The 10,259-nt window shown below is 44.0% G+C and overlaps 1 long non-coding RNA gene across 1 annotated transcript; it reads right to left on the minus strand.

The window, feature by feature from the left end:
• Window positions 1–717: 717 nt before the first annotated feature.
• LOC109264747 (uncharacterized) lies at window positions 718–9,376 on the minus strand. Its single transcript, XR_002078843.2, has 3 exons — window positions 9,155–9,376; window positions 1,343–2,302; window positions 718–1,199 (listed from the first exon to the last, which is right to left on the minus strand). It is a non-coding gene; the product is annotated as an uncharacterized LOC109264747 (long non-coding RNA).
• Between the last annotated feature and the right edge of the window lie 883 nt (window positions 9,377–10,259).

The raw sequence follows: 10,259 nt of genomic DNA on the forward strand, positions 1-10,259 counted from the left end.
TTTGTTAAATCTAATTTTTGAAATTCCAAAATACAAAGAAATGAAATTAGAAATTTGTAAGTTGTTACGAGAAAAGATACGACACCTTTGTCTTAAAGATGAGTCTACTTAGTGAAAGTGTTCAGTAAAAAATTGAAAATGTCAATACAGAGAAATATTTTGTGCAAATTTTTAAATAATAGAAACTTTTTAAATGACAAGGCCGATAACTAAAACATAGTATTGAGGTTTTTGAATAATTACTTCCTGAGGCTCTGATTTCAGGTATCTCTTTAAGCAAATTGCGTTGATAATTTAACAGGAGATGTGTTTCTGCAAAGATAGTGTAAACCTGACTTCTACATTTGACCTGCACAACACAGACATGGCAGTTGTAAATCCGTATCCATTGAACTAGAATGTAAAGATCCTAGGGGCGCCTGGGTGGCTCCGTTGGTTAAGCGTCCAACTTCGGCCCAGGTCATGATCTCACTGTTTGTGAGTTCAAGCTCTACATCAGGCTCTGTGCTGACAGCTCGGAGCCTGGAGCCTGCTTCAGATTCTGTGTCTCCCTCTGTCTCTGTCCCTCCCCCACTCACGCTCTGTCTCTCTCTCTCTCTCTCTGTCTCTCTTTCTCAAAAATAAATAAACCTTTTTCAAAAATTGTTAGAATGTAAAAATCCTAATCAAAACCTTACCACGCCCCTCCAGACTAAACCTGAACATGCATGGTACACGAACACACGAATACAGAATTTATACCCAGGAGTGGAAAGATGTTGTAACATTTAAGCGATCGGTTATATTGACATGTTTGAAAAGAAAGTTATAGAAGCGTCTCAAAGGTGTTGCAAATACATCTGATACCTTTCAGCCCCCTTTTCAGCCATAACTCTTTGAAAACTGGAACAGGAAGGGTTCTTGCCTCACAGGTTAAGGATAGTTACTCTAAAACAATGGTCGTCGGTGTAAGTCAGCGATTCACTTGGGGCACTCAGTAAAAACAGGAAAAATGAAGATTGTGACAACGGGTGCTAATTTATTCATGGATCCAGCAAATACTTATCGTGGGCCTCCTAGGCTCCAGATGTTGTTGGTGTTGGAGACCGCGTTATGCTCTGCGTGGCCACGTTATTGCTATGGTTGTCGCTGTGAACCTTGCCGTCATAACTGTGTCAGCCGTCGTGATGGTCGCCACCCGCCTGATGCGCTGAAGTGTGCTGCGATGTAGCGCACGTAAACATAAATTCACGGGGACGTGTCGACACAATCGAACCCAAAGGAGTTTTCCTACACACCCAAAATCCCAAGGGAGAAGATATGGTAGAAAAAGGACACCATTTACTACAGTAACACAAAATACCTCGAGATCATCTTGAAGACAACTGAACGCCATACTGAGAGCCTTAAGAGAACCTGGCACAAGGGAAGGAAGGTTGGAGATTCTTACACGCTGGGTGGTAAGGCAGAGCATGGTGACCATGGCGTGTGCCTCCTAATTAGGTGTTAGCTGTGGACAGTTTCAAAAAATAATCCAAATAGAGGTGATTTCTGTTTATTTATTTTAGAATTTGGGAAGGGGGATCCTAACTTTTTTTTTCCCCCAGAAAAAGAAGCAGGCAAAAGAAGCGACTAAACATTGAAGAAGAAAACATGGTGGGAAAGACCAGGTCCATCGGATGTGAGGACGCGGCGGTGGCAAAAGCTCGCTCAGTCGTGCATTTGGTGGATGTTGATTGCGTCCTGCTGGGAGGCAGGTGCGGTCAGGAGTGTCACAGGCCCCAACGGTTCATAAAGAGAATCTGAGCCAGTGTGTCAGGCCACATCAGGCAGTGGTAAGTGCCATGAAGAAAAGGATGCAGGGTAAGAGAGTGACCAAGAGTGTAGGGCAGAGCTCTTCTGGATTGGGTGTCCGAGGACGTGACTTTAAGCAGAGGCCCCAGTGAAGGGTGGATGGAACCCAATGGCTGTCCGGGAGAGCTGAGTTTGGGTGGAGGGGACAGCACATGCTACGGGTGAGGGAGTGCTTGACGGGTCTGATGAAGACCAAGGACACCAGAGCGGTGGGGACACCTGTAAGCACCAAGGTCAGGAAGTTACCAGCAAGCAACGCACATCATCAGTGGGTCTCAGGGTCCCGGTGGGCTTTGTCCCAGTTTCCCCAAGACAGTTCTGGTTTACGCCTGCCGGCCCTGTGTAATCAGTAGTGCCCCATTTCATTCTCAAGTTCTGTTTCTTCTCCTTACAGTTCACGACAGCTCCAGAAACAAACTCCATCCAAGCAAGATCACATGTCCACACGTGGAAGGTCACATATTGAAGCCTGTAGAAGAAATCATGGGAACAACATTTCACGATGCTGAGCTAAGCGAGGATTTCCCAATCAGAATAGAGAAAGTGATAACCTTAAAAGACTTCATTAAGAAAAGGGACTCATCAAATGACTCTACTAAGGAGCCTGAGATGTCTTGTGCCGTAAAGCGAGGAAGTGTTCAGAGATGGGTCCCGAACATGAAGCACCCTGACTGGCACGTAGGACCTCCCGCTGGTCAAATTTGGAGAATGAGTTGATTCTCCAAAAGAATAATGACCAAAATGATGACCAAAATAATGACCAAAATAATGACCAAAAATAGTGACCAATAATGACCAAAAGTGACCAAAATGTAAAATGAACACAGGGGTCCACCCTGTGGTAAAAAATAGAGACAATGAAACACAAAGGAAAGAAGCGAAGTCTCATTTTTTGATGGCAAAATGCCAGCTAACAAGTACAGGAGGCATCGCGGAGTTGGAAAATCACCACTTTGTGACCACCACAGTGGCAATATAATGGGTGAATGTTGGGTGAATGTTGTTGGGGAACCTGATATCAACATGGCATCATTTCTCCATAGATTAATAACATAGGAGGAAAAGGTTAGCTTTCTGGTGGAGAAATAGGGTGGAAATCATTTTATTTGGGTGACCAAAGTGACGTTATGGCCTCCTGAAGTGAGGCGCTGGGGACACAGCATCAATTATGGAATCTCCTGGGAGGAATAAAAACTCTGATTTAAATATCAGAAATATCCATACTAGAACATTCTACAAAATGACTAGTCTGGGAGCACTTGGGTGGCTCGGTTGGTTGAGCATCCAACTTCGGCACAGGTCGCGGTCTCACGGTTCGTGAGTTCAAGCCTCACATCAGGCTCTGCACTGTCAGCGCAAAGTCTGCTTCAGACCCTCAGTCCCCCCTTCTTTATCCCTCCCCTACTTGCACTTTCTCGAAAATAAATAAACACTAAAAAAAAAAAAAACTAAAATGGCTAGTCTGTATTCTTCAAAAATGTCACTATCATGAAAAACAAAGACAGAGTAAGAGCCTGTTTTGATTAAAGGAGTCTACGGATCTGTGACAACCGACTGCCGTGGGTGGGCCTGGTCCAGGGAAAATGTTATCACAGACGCATTAGGACACCTGCCACATTTCTTATATGGATTCCATGCCATATAAAAGCAATATGAAAATGCTAAATTCATCCCACTTGATAATAATATTGTCGTTTTGAAAGAAAACGTCCTTGTGCTGAAGGGATCCCTCCTCAAGTATTTAGAGATGAAGGGTTACAGTGTCTATAACTTACTCTCAAACGATCCGCAAAACATTGATAGATAAGTAGATAGTTACATATGTAAATAGGTAGATAGATAAAACAAATGTGGCAAATTGCTGATAACTGATGAATCTAGATGAAGAGATATACGAGTATTCATTAGATAATTCTTGCAACTTCTCGGTAGATTACAAGCTAAAATAAAAACTCAAAAATTTATAGAAAATAAAATAAAGGTTTAAAAGTCCAAAGAAAGAAGACTCGACAGAGAAATGGAGAAAAGCTGTTAGATAAATATTATTTAAGTATTATTGGCCGATAAATATTTGAAGTGAGAGTCCACGCCATTGGTCACTAGGGACAGAATCAACAGTAGAATAAGTTGTGATTTGATGTGGAATACTATACAGCAATAAAAATGAACAAATAGTGCTAGGCCTAATAATACTGACGAAACTCAAACTCACAATCCTAGCAGTGTGTGAGAAAAAGGAAAGCAGACAAATGAGTATATAGTCTGATTCCATTTATATAAAGTTCAAGGCAAAGAAATTCTTTAAGGAGTTAGAAATTAGGGAGCACATAGCCCAGCAATCACACCTCCGGGTACATGTCCAAAGGAAATGATATCAGTGTCTCGAAGAGATATCTGCACCCCCATGTTCAGTGCAGAATTATTCACAATAGCCAAGACATGGAGATAACCTAAGTGTCCATCACTGGATGAATAGATGAATTAAATGTGAGATATAAGTTTATGTGTGTGTGTATATATGTGTTTGTAATGTGTATATATATGTATACATATATACATACATACATACACATATATACACATATACATACATACATATATTGTATACATACATACATACACACATATATACATACATACATATATACACACACACATATACATACAGACATATATTGTATACATATATACATACACATATATGTATCATATATACATATTATATACACATTATATATACATATATACACATTATATACATACATACACACATGTATACATATATTATATACATATATAGATACACATATATACGTATGCATATATACACATTATATATACACACACATTTACACACATATATACACACAAGCACATTATATATATACATTATATATACACACACGCACATATATACATAATATATATATATATATGCACACATATATACACAGTCTTTAAGTGGAAAATGATCAGCCTTTAAAAAGAAGGAAACTCCGTGACTTGTGACAGCATAGACGAATCTGGAGGACATCATGCTAAGTGAAATAATCCAGGCACAGAAATACAAATACTACATGATCTCACTTGTATGTGTGTGATTCGTAAAAAACCTACCTCACAGAAGCAGGGACTGGGATGGTGGCTGCCGGAGGCTGGAGGGGTGGGAAATGGGGAGATGTCGGCCAAGGGCACAAAGTTTCAGTTCTGCAGGATAAATACGTCCTGAAGACCTAATGTACCCCAGGGTGACTAGACTCAGTAATACTGTGTTACATAATTGAACTATGCTGAGAGAGTAGATTGTAAGCGTTCTCACGCATGCCCATCGCGAGGTCACAGTTACGTGAATTAACTTGCTTGGGGTAATCATTTTACAATGTATATGTATTTTAAAAAACCATGCTGCACAGCAAGTCAATATGTATAATTTTTATTTGTTAATTATACCTCAAACAGCTGGCCATGTTTTGATTCTTGTTCTGGGGTCCCAGAAACGCCGGTGGGTTTATACTGCCAACATCTATCGGGCTGCACACTTATTACCGATCTGTGCTTTCTTCTATAGGCTAGACTTCATTAAAAAGGTTTTTTTTTTTTTTTCCCAAGAAAAGCAAACGTAACAGTCCTCTTCTGCAGAAAACAAAAACAGAAAAGCAAACGCTTAGGAAAAGAAAAAAAAAAAAAACCTTCTGTTTCAAACTCAAGAGAGGTAGAAGGAGCTCGCTAGCTTACTTCACTCTCACTCATTTCCTGAAGTGCCAACTGGATAATCCCTGTTATTAGCTCTGGAATCGTGAAAAGGTGAGTCATGCTGACGAGTGCAGCACGGCTTTGAGAGGAGCCTTGAGTAATTCCCACAGGAGTAGGAACCCGCAATTAATCACGGACTATGAAAGCAGGACAAGTGTTTGAATCAGCAGCCGGCGAAATGAAACAAAACCTCTTAAAACATGTTTTTCTTCCAGCAGAAAACGTATACTTCAGAGCGTGTTCCAGACAAAACAAGCGTGTCACCTGGGCCACCGAACAGTGCCACGGAGCCTGCGCGTGGGGACGCCAAGCCCGTCCTTCCGTATAGACGGTACCAGGCTGCCACACAGAGGAACCTCCTCGTCTCAGTCTTGGAGATTTGTAACTGTGATACGATGCATTCCTTGTTTTTTTTTTTTTATTTTTTTAAAAAAAAAAAGCTCTATCAGCATCTTATGGTTTGCTTTCTACCCTTTGCATTGGCAGCTAATGACGGCAGAAAGTATTAATGTGTCACCAAAGCATGGTGCTATTAACCCAAGAAGAAGGCAGTGTGGAGTTCAAGAACACGCCCTCCAAAAATAAGCCCGCTAGCCCGGTCTTGCCACTGTGTTCCGCAGCTGAAAGACGTGAAGCCCGAGCAGTGCTGTCCAGGAAAGTCACCCCAAATCTGGCTGAGCAGCAGCTCTTGGGCGGGTCCCCAAGTTTGAGGTCCGTCCCATGTCCGGAATCTCGATGGTCAATAAACCCAGAGCTACCAAGCCTTATCCTACCCAACATCAGCAGAGGCTCGAGCATGCTCAGGGATGCCAACCTACAAACTCGCAGTAAGGACCACAGAATAAACTTCCTAAGGTTGGAAACACTTAGGGTCAGCCTACCAACGAGTCTATGCGAGAAAGCGAAAGGTAAACAGAAAGTGGCCTTGCGAGCATGGAACCAAAGCAAAAGGAACTTGCTGGATATTCTGAACGACTGAAATGAAAAGCAGACGACAAACGCGGTCGCAGCCAGGAGAACAGACCTCAGATACGTGTGCTGGGGGCAAGCTCTCCCGTAAGAGGGCAGAATCCAGAAGTGACGGGTTTGGACCCCGGTGCTGCCTCTTTCTGTTCACATGACTTGGAGGAAAACCGCTTGGTTTACACGAACCCCGGGTCCTGATCCAGAGGATGTGCATGTTAGTACCTACTTCTAGGATGATGGGGAAGATGAAGGAGACGATGTATGTGACAGCACCACATGCATGGAAAATGCTATCCTTTCCACCCGCGCTGCCCCCTGCCACATCTCAGACCCTGAGGCTAAGTCCCCCACGGGTCTTGATCCCTCCTTGGCAGTGCTGGGTGTGCACCTGTCCCAAAGGGCAGTGTGCTTTGAATCCGTGTTGTTCCCATGAGCAGGGATATCGGGCTCTTCCCCAGGACACGCACAGGCCATGAAGTTCTTTCTGACCTTCCTCCAACACCTTCTATCCATTCCGGTTAATACGGCAGGCTTCCCACATGGTTCCTGGATTTACTCCTGTTTCTTTGTTAAGTTGGTTTTGCTGATTCCCGTTCCCTTCGCCTGGATCCTGGTGGCCTTTCTACAGCTTACCAGTTCCTTCTTCCTAGGGTCCCACTGGACTTCCTTGCCTTAACCCAAGTCAGTGTCCAGGCTTCTAGCCGGTGTTGGAACTCCCTGGAAGCAGATATAATTCTTCCTGCAGTATGGCTTGAAGAGCCCTGGAGGTCAACATTAGCTCCACTCGAGCCCAAGTTTGCCATATAGCAGATAACCGTAGCCTTACTTCTGAATGCCATCAATCACAGCATGTGGCAATAGGTGTTTATGCAGCTCCCGAGCCCGTGGGTTGACCAGCGGTCAGCTAGTCTAGACTCAGCATGGCTGGAGGTGGCTCTGCTCTACATGGCCACCATCTTCCCTCCAGGCGCAGCAGGGCCCCTTGGATAAATGGCAGAAACACAGATCCAATGGAAGCACATGGGAACATTCCGTGCCTACAACACCCCATTGGCCCAAGCAAATCACATGGTTGGGCCCATCACCAAGGCATGGGGAAGTGGCCCTGCCCTCAGTGGGTGGACACGGAGAAACTACATGGTAAAGGGAATAGACACTGGGAACGACAGCGCCCTCCAGCTTATTCGTATCTTTCTCAGAGGCTGGTTCAGATGTTCTCGTGTCTTCCGTGCCCAGCCCTAGACTTAATCACTTAGTCTAACATAAAACCCATTGGATTAAATTTAATCATTTAATCCCAAATGTCCCTGCCACCCCTGACAAAGATTCTTTGCTTGACCAAACTCCAGTCAGGTTCCTGAACCTATCTGTGCACCACCTTGTAAAATGTGGTTTTCGCAAGAGTCCTGCTTCAGGAGATTGACCAGGACCCCCTGCCCTGGATATCTGATGGCCCTCAGTATCTGACCAGGATCCAGTCCCCAGGTGATATGTGGTCACGTCTGGCCTGTCTTCAGCGAGACTCAGCAGGTAGGTGTAGCCAGAACCTCCTTTATTCCTGATGTTTCCTCTTAGTAATTTTCCATCCACTGATCCCCACCCTGCCCCTTGGCTAGAAATCCCTACTTGCCCATGCGGTATTTGGAGATGACCCCCTCTTACTTCCACTGCAAAATCCCATCATGGCGATCTCTGTGCTTATCACAGTGGTCCCAAATGGAGACTGCCTTTCCATGTATAACAGGTGTCACTGGATGTATTGGTGTCTTTATCACTCCCATTTCTCCTTTATTGTTCCCCATTGCAACTGCTCGCTTCTACTTATGCTCCCATCTCTTCTCCAAGGAGACTTCCATGGCCCCCAAAATAAGTGGGGTCCCCTTATTTCCTCCTCTCATGGTGCTCTGAAGTTTCCCTCCCTGGCACCTATTTCTGAGTATGAAGAGAAGTTATTCCTGGAATCATAAATACCGAGAGCCTGCAAGGACCCGAGGATTCTCTGGTCCAAGTTTCTTGCTTTAATGACATATAATCTGAGGCTCTGAGTGGAACCCATGCTTTCCTGGCTGGTTAGCAGGGGTCCGGATGAGGTCTCTGCAGACAAAAGTCACACTTGTCCTGCACTGACCAGTCATTCAACAAGAAACATGAGCGACCAATAAGCATGTGAAGAAATACAAAGGAAAATGAAATGTAAACGGAAGAAACAAAAAGTAAAGTATATATACATAAATATATGAATATGTATGTGTACCTAGAGACTTAGATGTATATATTTAAATTTTGTTGGCCAGAGTTGTTCCAGGCACTGAAACAAAAAACCACATTTGGAGCTTCACAGAAAATATTAAGCAACACTGAGAAGTAGTATGAATCAGTACAACTAGAATAGTCCTACGACATGTTACTCTGATTAGATTTTTTTTGACTTTTTTTTTTTTTTTTGGAAGAGCATGCTAGTTTCAGTGCATCGGCTACTACTTCTCAATGGTTAGTTTGGAAACTTAGCAGAGCACGGCTTGCAGAGAATCGATTGATAGGAAGCAGGGCCAACAATCCATCGTTGCTAAGAAACACCGTCCTTAAAGGGGCAGCAACTTACCCGTGTGTCTCTGGAAGCTGAGCCCAGATGTTCCAACAGCGATCCCTAGGAGGGAACCAACTCTGCGGTGAAGAAAAACGTTAGCTGTGGTGAACGGGGGCTTGGATCTTAGTAGCAGCAGGAAGTAAAGGTTCTGTAGCAAAAGGTGCGGAAGAAGGGTGAGATTATAAAAACTGACTTTGGAAACCTGTTGAATAAAACCCGCATAAACTCAGAGACTACTGAAAGGTGAAACCACCTGCCATCTTCAAGCCACGCCCAGTAGAAGCTTGAAGCCACGCCCAGTAGAAGCTTGAAGCCAAGCTCAGTAGAATCTTGAAGCCACACCCAGTAGAATCTTCAAGCCACGCCCAGTAAAAAATCTTGAAGCCACGCCCAGTAGAAACCGAGAGTTTTCCCAGGTTAACTGCAGACTTGCCTAAGCTGTCTGTAAACAGCAAGGCCTGTTGGCTTCCAGGGACAGGACGGGTTGGGCTGATATTTAATGGTGTTTTGCAGGGGGTATCGTGGCTACTGTCATGTTCAATGAACCCTAGCAGGAGATGATGAACCCTTTCCAAGGGAAGGACCGTCCTTCCCCACAGGGAAATCAGAGCTGTGACCGACCGCAGTGAAGAGGCAGAAAGGTGACATTTCAGTGGTTCAGTTCACTAAGACCGCCTGGAATTTACAAGTCTTTCATTTATACCAACTGATAAAGATTCAGACCTCAAAGCCTGAGGTTTGGACAGATGCGTAAGCAGAAGCCAAGGCTTAGTGGAAAGAGATGAGACACCTTAGCAAACAGAAATCAGACATCCTTGAAGGACAGATGAGCCAGAGCAGGCTGGACCCCGCAGAAGAGAATTCTGGAGCCCAGAAGAGAGGGACACAGGTCAGCATAACTGTGCCCTTAACCATGCTGGCCCAGCAACCACCACACCCTTGGCACAGTCAAGCTGCGAAAGCATACGTGCTCAGCCGTATTCTTGCCGCGTCCTAATCTATGCACGTGCGTGATGAGTTCTAGTATGTTGTTACATCTGCACGGCTTCCGTTATTCTTAAAGCAGTCTTATCTCCATAAAGATATATACAGGTTTTGGTTTTGTTTTTGTTTTTCAATC

Source organism: Panthera pardus, unplaced genomic scaffold (genome assembly GCF_024362965.1).
Source record: "Panthera pardus isolate Hobbes unplaced genomic scaffold, ASM2436296v1 HiC_scaffold_10, whole genome shotgun sequence".
NCBI lineage: Eukaryota > Metazoa > Chordata > Mammalia > Carnivora > Felidae > Panthera > Panthera pardus.